Genomic DNA, 11,234 nt, shown 5'->3' with positions numbered 1-11,234 from the left:
ATAAGATTTTGCTTCAGTAGTGCTTTTCCTCATTTTCTCTCTTAGATCTGTTTCCTTTCACCCATCTTCGCCATGTCATGGAGTTAACTCCTTCTATGCCTCACATACAAGCTAGCCCAGACACGTTTGTGAAATTGCCAAAACCTGAATTATGTTCCTTTTCATTTGTTCTGTTCCTCCAGCCTCTTACTTCCTATCTCTTCCCTTTTCTGATGACCCTCTCCCAGTATCTTTGGATTAAGAGCCCATTAACTCTCTGCAAATCAATTTTGCAGCCTTAAGATATTTTTTATAAATAAATACAGTTGACCCCTGAACAACATAGGTTTGAACTGCACACATCTGGGGCGCCTGGGTGGCTCAGTGGGTGAGCATCTGCCTTTAGCTCAAGTCGTGATCCCAGGTTCTTCTCCCTCTGCCTATGTCTCTGCTTCTCTCTATGGGTCTCTCATGAATAAATTTTTAAAAAGGAAAAAAAAAAAGGACCTGCACACTTTAACTTACCTAGGAATTTTTTTCGGTAGATACAGGACAGGCATGTAAATATATTTTTTTATTCCTTATGATGTTGTTGATAATATATTCTTTCCTCTGGCTTACTTTATTGTAGGAATATAGTATATAATACATAAGATATGTGAAATACATGTTAATCAACTGTTTATGTTATCAGAAAGACTTCCCGGTCAACAGTAGGCTATTAGTAGTTTGTTTTTAGGGGGTCAAAGCTATATGTGGATTTGCAGCTGTCAGTGACTCTAGACCCCACATTGTTCAGAAGTCAACCATAATTACTTCATTCCTACATCACCCTGTCCCTGCATTTGAAATTCACAGAAGAGCTAAGTTATATGCCAAAGCCATGCAAATATGCATGTACTCTCTCATGACTTTCCTTTCTTTCTTTCTTTCTTTCTTTCTTTCTTTCTTTCTTTCTTTCTTTCTTTCTTTCTTTCTTTCTTTCTTTTCTTTCTTTCTCTTTCTCTTTTTCTTTCTTTCTTTCTTTCTTTCTTTCTTTCTTTCTTTTTCTTTTTTTTTTTAAAGATTTATTTATTTGAGACAGAGAGAGAGAGAGGTAGAGACACAGGCGGAGGGAGAAGCAGGCTCCACGCAGGGAGCCCCACGTGGCACTCGATCCTGGATCTCCAGGATCACATCCTGCGTGGAAGGCGGCACTAAACCGCTGAGCCACCCGGGCTGCCCCCAACTTACCTTTCTTGAAGTACATTTCTTGTGTTTCCTTGAGCTTGCATCCTAAATTATTATCCTCCAGGCCCCTCACCCCAAGCCTGCACATGCAAAGGTCCTTACAACTGGATACACCTATGCCAGACTCCACTGCAACCACAAACTTCACTGAATATAGGTTACCCTTTAATGGTACACAATCCTCTAATCGCATCAACATGTCGTTATTTTGGACAACTGAAGTTACGTTTCCTTGGGACGCCTGGGTGACTGAGCAGTTGAGCATCTGCCTTTAGCTCAGGTCATGATACCGGGGTCCAGGGATTCCCAGGGGGATCCTGCTTCTCCCTCTGCCTATATCTCTGCTTCTCTGTGTCTCTCATGAAAAAACAAATAAAATCTTTCTTAAAAAACATTTCCTTCATGCTAATATTTCTAATTTAAAAACCAAGATCCAGACCAAAGGGAGAGGAGCTGGGGAAAAAGGGTACTATGTGGTTTAGGGCTCGGTATCTAACAGAAGCAGCAAGGGGACCATTTTTACCCTGCAGCCTTATTGAAATGATCCAGCACACAGAGAGGATTCCAAACTTTGGTGTATATAAGAGTATGAAAGAGCTTTTTAAAAAAGTTAACTTCTTTTCATCTCCTTCACCCCCATTAAGATTTAGCAATTCTCCACTGGGTCCCCAGGACATGTTTTCCCTGAGTGCTCTGGGGAATTGTGGCAGGTAGTCCACCCAGCGGACTCGGAGAACCCCCTGCTGGTTGGTGAGAAAATCGGCAAGAGAGAGGCTCTCAAAGAATTGTCTGATGATTTGTGAGCAGTGGCGACCTATAGGGAGCAGGACTCTTACCCTGATTTTTTTCAGCTTCCAATTGTTCTACCCCGTGCAGCACAGAACAAATGGGCATCCCTCCCCATGGCAATAGCCGCATCCCCACTACAGAGATGTGAGGGAGCTTGAAGAAGAAATGAGCTGAGTTTCATTGTGTCATTGTTCTGTGTCAACCCAGACTGGACTTCACTGCAATACGCATCTGATGCCAGCTACTTGGGGTTACTGCAGATGCCACAAGTTAAGGGCTTAGTCTTCCACGAGACCGACCTCACTTTATTACTTTTTAAAAATATTATTTATTATTTATTTATTTATTTATTTATTATTTATTTATTTATTTATCAGAAAGAGAGGGAGCACAAGCAAGGGGAGCAGCAAGCAGAGAGAGAAGCAGACTCTGAGGAGCAGGGAGCCCAGCAACGTGGGGCTGAATCCCAGGACCCCAGAATCATGACCTGAGCCAAAGGCAGATGCCACTCAGGTGCCCCTGAGACCATTCTCACTTTAGATGGAGCCTCCAGGCCCTCCTATATTTGACTGACTGGACATAAATTCAGAACTAACTACCACCACCTCAGGTTTGATCATTTTCCAGAATGACTCACAAAATTCCCGGGAAGTGCTCTACTTACTAATACAGTTTTGTTTATAAAGGATACACACAGGGTGAAGTCTGGGATGGTCTGGGAAACAGATCCTCTGTGATATTGTGATTTCTAATAATATATATTTGGACTTTTTCCCTGTGTGTGGCACAGAGCTCCTAAAACCTTTCGAATCACCTGTGACAAGAGTGATAAATGTATCTTATGTTAATAAGGTGAATTTAGAAAGGATCTAGGTGACCTAACCGCGGGGCTTGGTTGCCAGGGGAACCAGTGGTGTGAGCAGAGGGTTGGAACTTTCAGCCCCACCCCCTGACCTCCAGGGAGGAAAGAGGCGCTGGAGGTTACAATTGATTGCCAATACTCTGTGATTTAATCAACCAGGGCAATGTAATGAAGCCTCCATAAAAACTCCAAAGGAAGGGGTTTGGAGCGCTTTCAGTTGGTGAACCTGTGGAGATCTGGGGAGAGCAGTGCTCTCAAGGTATAGAGGAGCTCTACATTCCCTCCCACATGCCCTGTGCATCTTCTATCTGGCTCTTCCTGAATTTTATTCTTTTACAATAACCCAGTAATCTAGTTAAGCAAATTATTTTTTGTGTGTTTTGTGAGCCACTTCAGCATATTAACCAAACTCAACTTGGGCATCCTGGGAACCTCCCGTTTGGAGCCAGTCCATCAGAAGCACAAATAACATTCTAGACTTACTTGTGATTGATCTCTGAAGGGGAGTGCAGACTTTTGGGACTGAGCCCTTAACCTCTGGAGTCTGGTGCTACTTCCAGGTAAATAGTGTCAGGATTGAATTGAGCTGTAGGACACCCAGCTGGTGTCAAAGAATTGCTTGGTGCGGGAACCCCACCACATACACATTGGAATTGGAATTGTTACCTTCCATATCTTCTTCCCTTGGAATCAGGGATTATTACACTCCCAACCAATCAGTGTGCTCACCAATCAAGAAGCATCTCTGAGTTCTGGTGTCCAGAGATTTTACTGGGGTTTCATTATGTAGGAACAATTGCTTAAATTATTCATCATGTGATTGAAGTCAATTTCTAACCCCTTTTACTACCTAGAGGAATGGCTGGCCAGAAGTTCCAATCCCCTAAGCACAAGATTCGTCTTTCTGGTAACCAGCACCCCTCCTAGATAAGGGGCCCATCAGGAGTCATCCTTGGCATTGGCAAAAAAAAGACACTCCAATCATCCTGTAAATTGCAAGGGTTTTTGCCAGGACCTGAGGCCAGAGGCCAGATATATTACTGTATTACAGTTGTAAAAGGCATAGATGTGTATGTGTGTATGTGTGTACCTCAGTGCACACTATACATACTGCTAGAGTCTGAAAACAGAAAAACAAGAGTGATGGGAAGGAAGTCGAAGAGTCCTCTAGGGTACAGTGTACCCAAGGTATAAAGTTTGAGACCTCCCTGGCAAGCATTTAAACAAGTAGAACCTTTCACCCTGAAAATGGCTTATAACATTCCTGCAAGCACCCTTTTCCTGCTTCCCATTCTTCTCTTCTTTTCTTTTTTCTGTTTTTTTTTTTTTTCTTTTTCTTTTTTGGCTTTTTCTTTAGTACTGTAATTGGTTGGAACAGACTGAAAAACTGTATGAGCCCATTAGGACCTTAATTACCTGTTAAAGATGAGAGCATCCAGTGAGGGACAACAGAATTTAATCCTTTGAGGGGAACTAATTGAAATTTCTCTTTTGAATCCATGCCCGAGTAGGTTGGGTGAGGACGTCAAACACAGAAACCTGGACTCAGACATCAGCGATACTAATGCCTTGGGGATGAGTTAGGACACAAAGAGGTTGCCCAGTGAAGGGAATGAGAAGTTCAAGTCCAGTTCAGTGCTTTTCTTTCCTCCTGAGCGGAGGCCTGTGTACTATGAATTGTGAGAATAAAAAGAACTATATAAATGCAGAGAAACATTATCATAATTACTTTTGGCATAGAAATATTTTTAGCTAATGTTATTTTAATAAGAGCTGCTGTCAAGGGGAGAAGGCAAATCATTTAAAGCAAAAGTTTGTTCTGATGTTCTCTGAATTAATGGCCCCCAGCCTGTTCTGCTGATTATTTCAAAGCCTGTGAAGCAGCAGCCTAATAGGGTAGCAAGCCTCTTACTCATTCCCAGGGATAATATTGGGCAACTCTCTACACCAGATATAGTGCTTAATATTGCAGGGAAAGGGGGAAGGTGATGGAGCAGTATCTGTCCTCAGGGAGCTTACAGTTTAGGGGTGTGAAGAGCCAGGCATCTGGACAACAAAAATACGAGGCGGAATGACAACTGGGTACAAGCAAGTTATGTGGGTACAAAAAGCAGGGCTCAGAAAATTGCAAGGACAGATGCAGAAACACTTCTTCCCAGGAAGGTCCCACTTGAACAGCTGCTTGAAGAGGCTGTGTGGAATCATATCAGGTTACAGAAGAAAGGGCAATCCAGGCCAAGGAGAGGTCCCAGACAAAGGCAGGGAGTTCTGAGAATGCATATGATTCAACATGTAAATATCAGGGAGTTTTGCCGTATAAACCTGATAAAATTGTATATCTTCAAAAACTCTGCAGAGACATATTGCAGGTTAGAAACACTTTTTTTTTTTTTTTTTTTTTTTTTTAACCAACTGAGACCCTATTCCAGGGCGACTATGCTACAATATTTGTGGCAGATTCCAGCAAACAGTTTTGCCAAGTTCTCCAGGTGATTGTGAAGCATGCTAAGGTCTGAAAACAGATGACACAACTCAGTGATTGTTTTCCTTCCTTCTGGTCAATTTCCCTTTCCCTGATCACATGGCTATTCACATTTTTCCCTTGTCTTCTTAAGCTTCCTGTCTACTGCCACCATTCTTTCTTTTGGCAGATAACTTCCTACACAGAGGAATAAATGTGGCCAAGGAGGAACCTTTCCAGCTTTTCTCACAATCCACGATGAAATCACCTCAAGGGTCCTTCTTCACCTCCTCTCCCTCCTATTTCCCAGCAAGAAGTGCCCTGCTTCTCTATAGTCCAATGGCTCCTTCCATTGTGTCTTCCACAATGTCTTCCAGGCTTTGCTCTGCCATTTATCTTATCTCCCAGGCATATCCCAGGCATTTTATCTCCTTCCTTACTGGCCCAATTCTCTCTGCTTATGAATGTGGGCAATTTCTAAAGAAAATAAAAATAACAACAACAACAAACTACTTAAGAACTACAAAAATCTTCTCTTTACTCTTACTTAAAAATTATCACTATCTCTCTTCACTTTTGATTGTCAAAATCCTTGAAGTCAGGAAAATAAAGTTGATATCAAAATTCAATGATAAATATTTGGTTCTAATTCTATTTGTGATTTCTATAGTTTTTTATTGTTTTGAATGTTTCCTGCATTTAAGTTTGGTCCGCCACTGATATCTGGACTCTTACCAATTCCTGATTCTCCTCTGTTCCTGACTTTTCTACTGTTTATTATCCTACACTTCTGGTCCTTGCTTCTCTGTTCTTTAATCTCTGTTTTACCTGCTTTAAATGGTTCCCTGGCTGATATTGGTAACTTATGTTCAACTATTGACTGTATCTTGTTTACTATTAAATCTATATTTAAATTTCTGACCTCCATTCTGAAGTGAAACCCTAATTTCAGCTATCAGTTGGACATTTGCATACCAAAAAAGGACTCTTTATTCCTCTAAATTAATTTTTTAAATCTTAATTCATGGCAACTACTTAATATATCAGATCAAAAAGATGGAAGTAAGTTTAATCCTTTCATTTATTCCAAAATCCACATTTATTTTGTTTCCAAAGCCTATAAATTCAACTTCAGAAATGGTTATAAATTGTATTTTATTCAGTTGCATATCTGGGAGAATAATACCATGCTGAACAACCCTCCTGCTAAAACAAAAATAAAACCAACTCTCCTCCCATAAAAGTACTAGAATATACACACACCACCACCACCAGTATGATCAAAAAAGCCGGGAAAAAAACAAAACCAAAAACAAAAAACCAAAAACAAAAAACAAAAAACAAGGACTCCAAATATTGAACTTAATGAATACAGTATATAGGGGCACCTGGATAGTTCAGTCAGTTAAGCCTCTGACTCAATTTTGGCTCAGGTCATGATCTCAGAGTTGTGAGATCAAGCCCTGTGTTGGGCTCCTTGCTCAGCAGGGAATCTGCTTTAGATTCTCTCTCTCCATCTTCTTTTGCCCCTCCCCTGCCATACTCTCTAGAGAATAAGTAAATATATCTTAAAAAATACAAAATATATATATATAAAATAAGTGTATTTGCCATATTTAAAGCCTTAAATGATTGGATTAAAAATATGAACAAAAAGCAGTAGGCTGTAAAATTACCAAGTAGATTTCAAAAAGAACCAAATAGAACTTTCGTGATGTAAATATATAATTGAAATGAAAACCTCAATAAAAGGGCTATACAGGAGATCAGACACTGCTAAAGAGAGAATTAGGGAATTGGAAAATAGTTTTGAAGAAATTCTCAAGCCTAAAACACAGGGAAAAAAAAAAGAAGAAAATGTATTTAAAAAAAAAATGGTAAAGGAATGTGAAAGATATAGACAGGTCTATTATATGTCCAGTTGAACTCCAGAAAGAGGATAGAGAAAAAATGGGAGAACAAAGGAGAAAGGCTGGACTATTTAAGAATTGATTAAAACTTCTAATCCTCAGCTTCAGGAAGGAGTAGAAACAAGAAAATTTTACCTAAATGTCATCATACACTAAACAAAAAGACAAATATATGATCTTAAGAATAGTCAGAAGGAAAAAATAAATGACCTCCAGAAGAAGAACTAGAATGACTTATGATCCTCAAGTTCAAAGTCCAGTAACAACTGTAAATTTAATTCTTTCCCTGACTCCTCCAGCTTCATTTATTCCTCCTTCACTTCTCACCTGATTTATATTGTACATACCTCCAGGTTCCTATTCTCCCTCTTTACATTGTATTCCACTCAGCTGCCCATTATATCATCCCCATATTGCCAAAATCCCTATTAATGTAATCATTCCACTCTGTTCCTTAGGATTTCTGGTTTCCTACTGCAAACACAATAAGTTACAAGTTGTTTATTTCAGAATTCAAGGCCATTTTCAAACTATTTCAGCAGACATTTTTCATTTACAATTTTCCGCAGTTCCCCTGAGCTCCTGCATCACTGAACTTCTCACCAGATCTTGAGTTCACAGGCTCCAAATCTTTGAAAATACTATCCTTTCTTTTTTTCTTTTTTTTTTTTTTACTATCCTTTCTTTAAGATCTGTTCACTACATCCTCTAAGGCTACTTTTCCTTCCTTGCCTATTAGCATCAACCTATTAGTCTGTGAGGGCTGTCAAAACACACAGCCCTCAAAAGGAAAAGCACAAATTGGGGGGCTCAAACAACAGAACTTAATTTTTCTTGCAGATCTGGCAGCTAGAAGCCCAAGATCAGGTGTCAGCAGCATCGGTTTCTATATTGTCTCTCCTTGGTATGTAGATGGCTGCCTTTTTGCTGTGTCCTTTCATGTTTATTCCTCTGTTCCTGTGCCCTCATGGTATTTCTTTCTCTTGTTGTAAGGACACCAATCCTATTAAAATTAAACCACAGTCTCACTCTTATGATGTCATTTAATTTTAATTACCTCCAGAGATGGGGGAAGACATAATTCAGTCCCTAATGAAGGAAAGCAATATATGCCAGTTTGGCATGTGGATTATTTTGAGTCAAAGGTAATCAACACCCAACAGACTCAAGAAAAACTTTTATCTCTCTCTTAACTACTTAAAAATAATTTAGATAGGGGGCTGGACCCAGAAAGAGAGTTATTACCAGAGATAACTTTTTATCTGAAGACCTATCTATATGGCAGGAAAATATCTAATTACCAAGCATCTGCTTCTTTTTATGGCTTTGTGAATTACCCTCCTCCCCTTTGAAGCCCCAGGCCCTTATCCAATTCCTTAGCTCAGGATGGCATGTGAGCCTCAATAGCCCAACTTATCCTTGGATCTCATATTTTTTATGGGGCTCCCATATGTACATAATAAAACTTGTTTTTCTCCTATTGATCTGTCTTACACCAACTTGATTAATAGACCAGCCAAAAGAACTTGGAAGGGTAGAGGAAAAAAATTTCCTCCCCTACAATAACAACCTCTCCTTTCCTTTGAGAATCCAGTTTCTCTGAATTATCCTCTGAATCTTTTCCTGAAGAGCCTCAGCACTGTTTTATCCTGTCCAGTAGTAGATATTTTTCACAACAGAGTGACTGTACTCATAACTATGAGTGATAGTATACATATGTAAAACTCAAGAACTTTGAGCCCTTTGGGGACAGGGACGATATATACCCTTCTAATTTGAATCCACAGAATCTAGAATGCCTGTTTTATAAAAATTACTCAATAAAAGTGCAAGTAATAGAAAAAAATCAAGTGCCTGAAGTATGAATTTGATCTATTGTGGTGTTGTTTATAGTTTAAAGGAATACTCTCCTTTAGGCAAAAAAACTCAATCAATATATGCTACTTTCTGTGCAAGTGATTAAAATTTACTATCCATGTATGCACACCTACAAATCTCTTGTACCCGTGGTAACTGGACAAGCTTCACATTAGGTATGTAGACACTGTTCCAAAGGGGGTTGGGGGTGGGGGGAGGTGGTGAGTAGAAGGAACCACTGTAGGCAGCATATTCTTTGTTCCTCTTGCATAATGCATGTAGATTATGAATGATTTTGCCCCTCGGGATGAGGCACTTAATAGCTACAGCATAGGTTAACTTTTAGGATGTGCTTACCTATAATTTACCTAACATAGCCTTCCAAAATTGCTTTTTTTTTTCTTGTATCCTGTGCTCCCTTAAATTGTTTTGCTGTTGGTAGGACTGTAGATCAAGATGAAGGAAAATTGTGGGGGTACAGGGGATGGTGCCCCCTGGTATTTTCTTTCTTCAGGAGATTCTACATACTAGATGAAGTTAGCTTTTGGAGCAGTCAGAATTTTGGAAAGTAGATTCCACTGGTAGATATTCTCTCATCTGTACAGAGGTGGGGAAGGCTACCTGTAACTGAGATCCTTCTCATTTTCATTGTCACTTATGACAAATATGAAATTAAAAGATGTCTACAACAGCCTGCTTTAAGATACAGGTTTTATTATTATTCAGAGATGGTGAGGCCAACAGATCAGGAGAAGGTTGCCACCCAAAAGGTGATTTGTTATTCATGGTTCCCAACAGGTTTCCCACACCATAAGGGGGCCACACAGGGAAGTACCAGTTTCCATCAGGAGGCAGAGGGTATGAAGGAAAAAATGTGAGCAAGAGCCTTTACTATCATTTCTGTAGGAAAAAATGGGTATGATGGGGCTTAGGTTTGGCTAATTTGGATAGTTTCAACAGGCTCTGTCTGGGGTATAGGAACTGGGTTGTCTGGTCCCAGGCCCTGGGGGATAAAGGAAGGTGGATAGTGGTCCTGAGGATGACTGTCTGATAGAGGAGGTCATTCAGGGTGTGCACTCTGGTTTGATTAGCTCGTATACGAATGGTGGGCTCACAGACAAGTCCATTCTTATCTCTAGGAACTGGGTAGCCCTGAGAGGGATAGTCCCTCCAGGGTCAGCAAGCTCCCAGATGTCAAATCAGCAAAATAAAAAGACACATTTTATACACAACCCTTGAAGCTCAAACTCAAAAAAACTTGGGAAGTTTTCAATTTTTCTATGAGAGAAAATGGAAGATAAAATAAATTGGCAGAATGGGATGGACAAAAAATGAAATCTCTCTTCCAAAAAAGTTGTGTCTCTATCTTCAAAAAGGGGTTAGTCAAACAGGTCCATGGATAGATGGACAGCTCAGTGGCTAGATCTGCCACAGGCAGCAATAGCACCCCCACCCATAAACCCACCTGATGCTGTCTTCTCTGGGGCATCTCTTAATTTTATAAGAAAATAGTTGCTATAATATCTTGCAGTCTTTGCTTCCTCTGAACATAAAGATTAGAAAACCCTGATTTTTTTTTATTAAAAAATAAACTGAAACACCAAAACTTAATGTCCTGGTGGGAGTTTAGTACAATAAAAAAAATAAGTAGATAAAGCTCACCTCAGAACATCACTTGACTTGATAAGGGTAATTTGCACATTTCCATTCCACGCAGTCCTTTCTGGGCCGGCACATTTCTTCTCTGCTGTCTGTCCCTTTGGCACCCTGCAAAGCAGCTGCTTATCTGATTCCTTCTGCACACTCGTTGCTGCTGAGAAAATACATCGCACATCCTGCCTTGCATGTGTTGCCTTGAATTATCTTTCCGTTTTACCACTTGCTGGAAAAACTGCATCTCAGCAGTGCCCCAGCTCCCCTGGGAAAGACATTCATCAACACAGACCTGTTTTTCCCCTTAGGTGCCTGTCCATTTTGGTGCCTCTTATTAAGCCTCATAGGTTCCTATTCATCAAAATCATGCCAAGGAAGCCTTGAATTCTTTCTGAGGTGCATATTCAGCAGAATGCCAAGGAAGAGTAGAGACACACAGAAAGCACTGAGAGAATGTGCAAATTAGGCTACCTATTTTTATTCAAAAGCCCCA

The sequence above is a fragment of the Canis lupus genome, chromosome 15, assembly GCF_048164855.1.
Source record: "Canis lupus baileyi chromosome 15, mCanLup2.hap1, whole genome shotgun sequence".
Taxonomy (NCBI): Eukaryota; Metazoa; Chordata; class Mammalia; order Carnivora; family Canidae; genus Canis; species Canis lupus.
Note: the sequence above shows the minus strand (reverse complement) of the source record.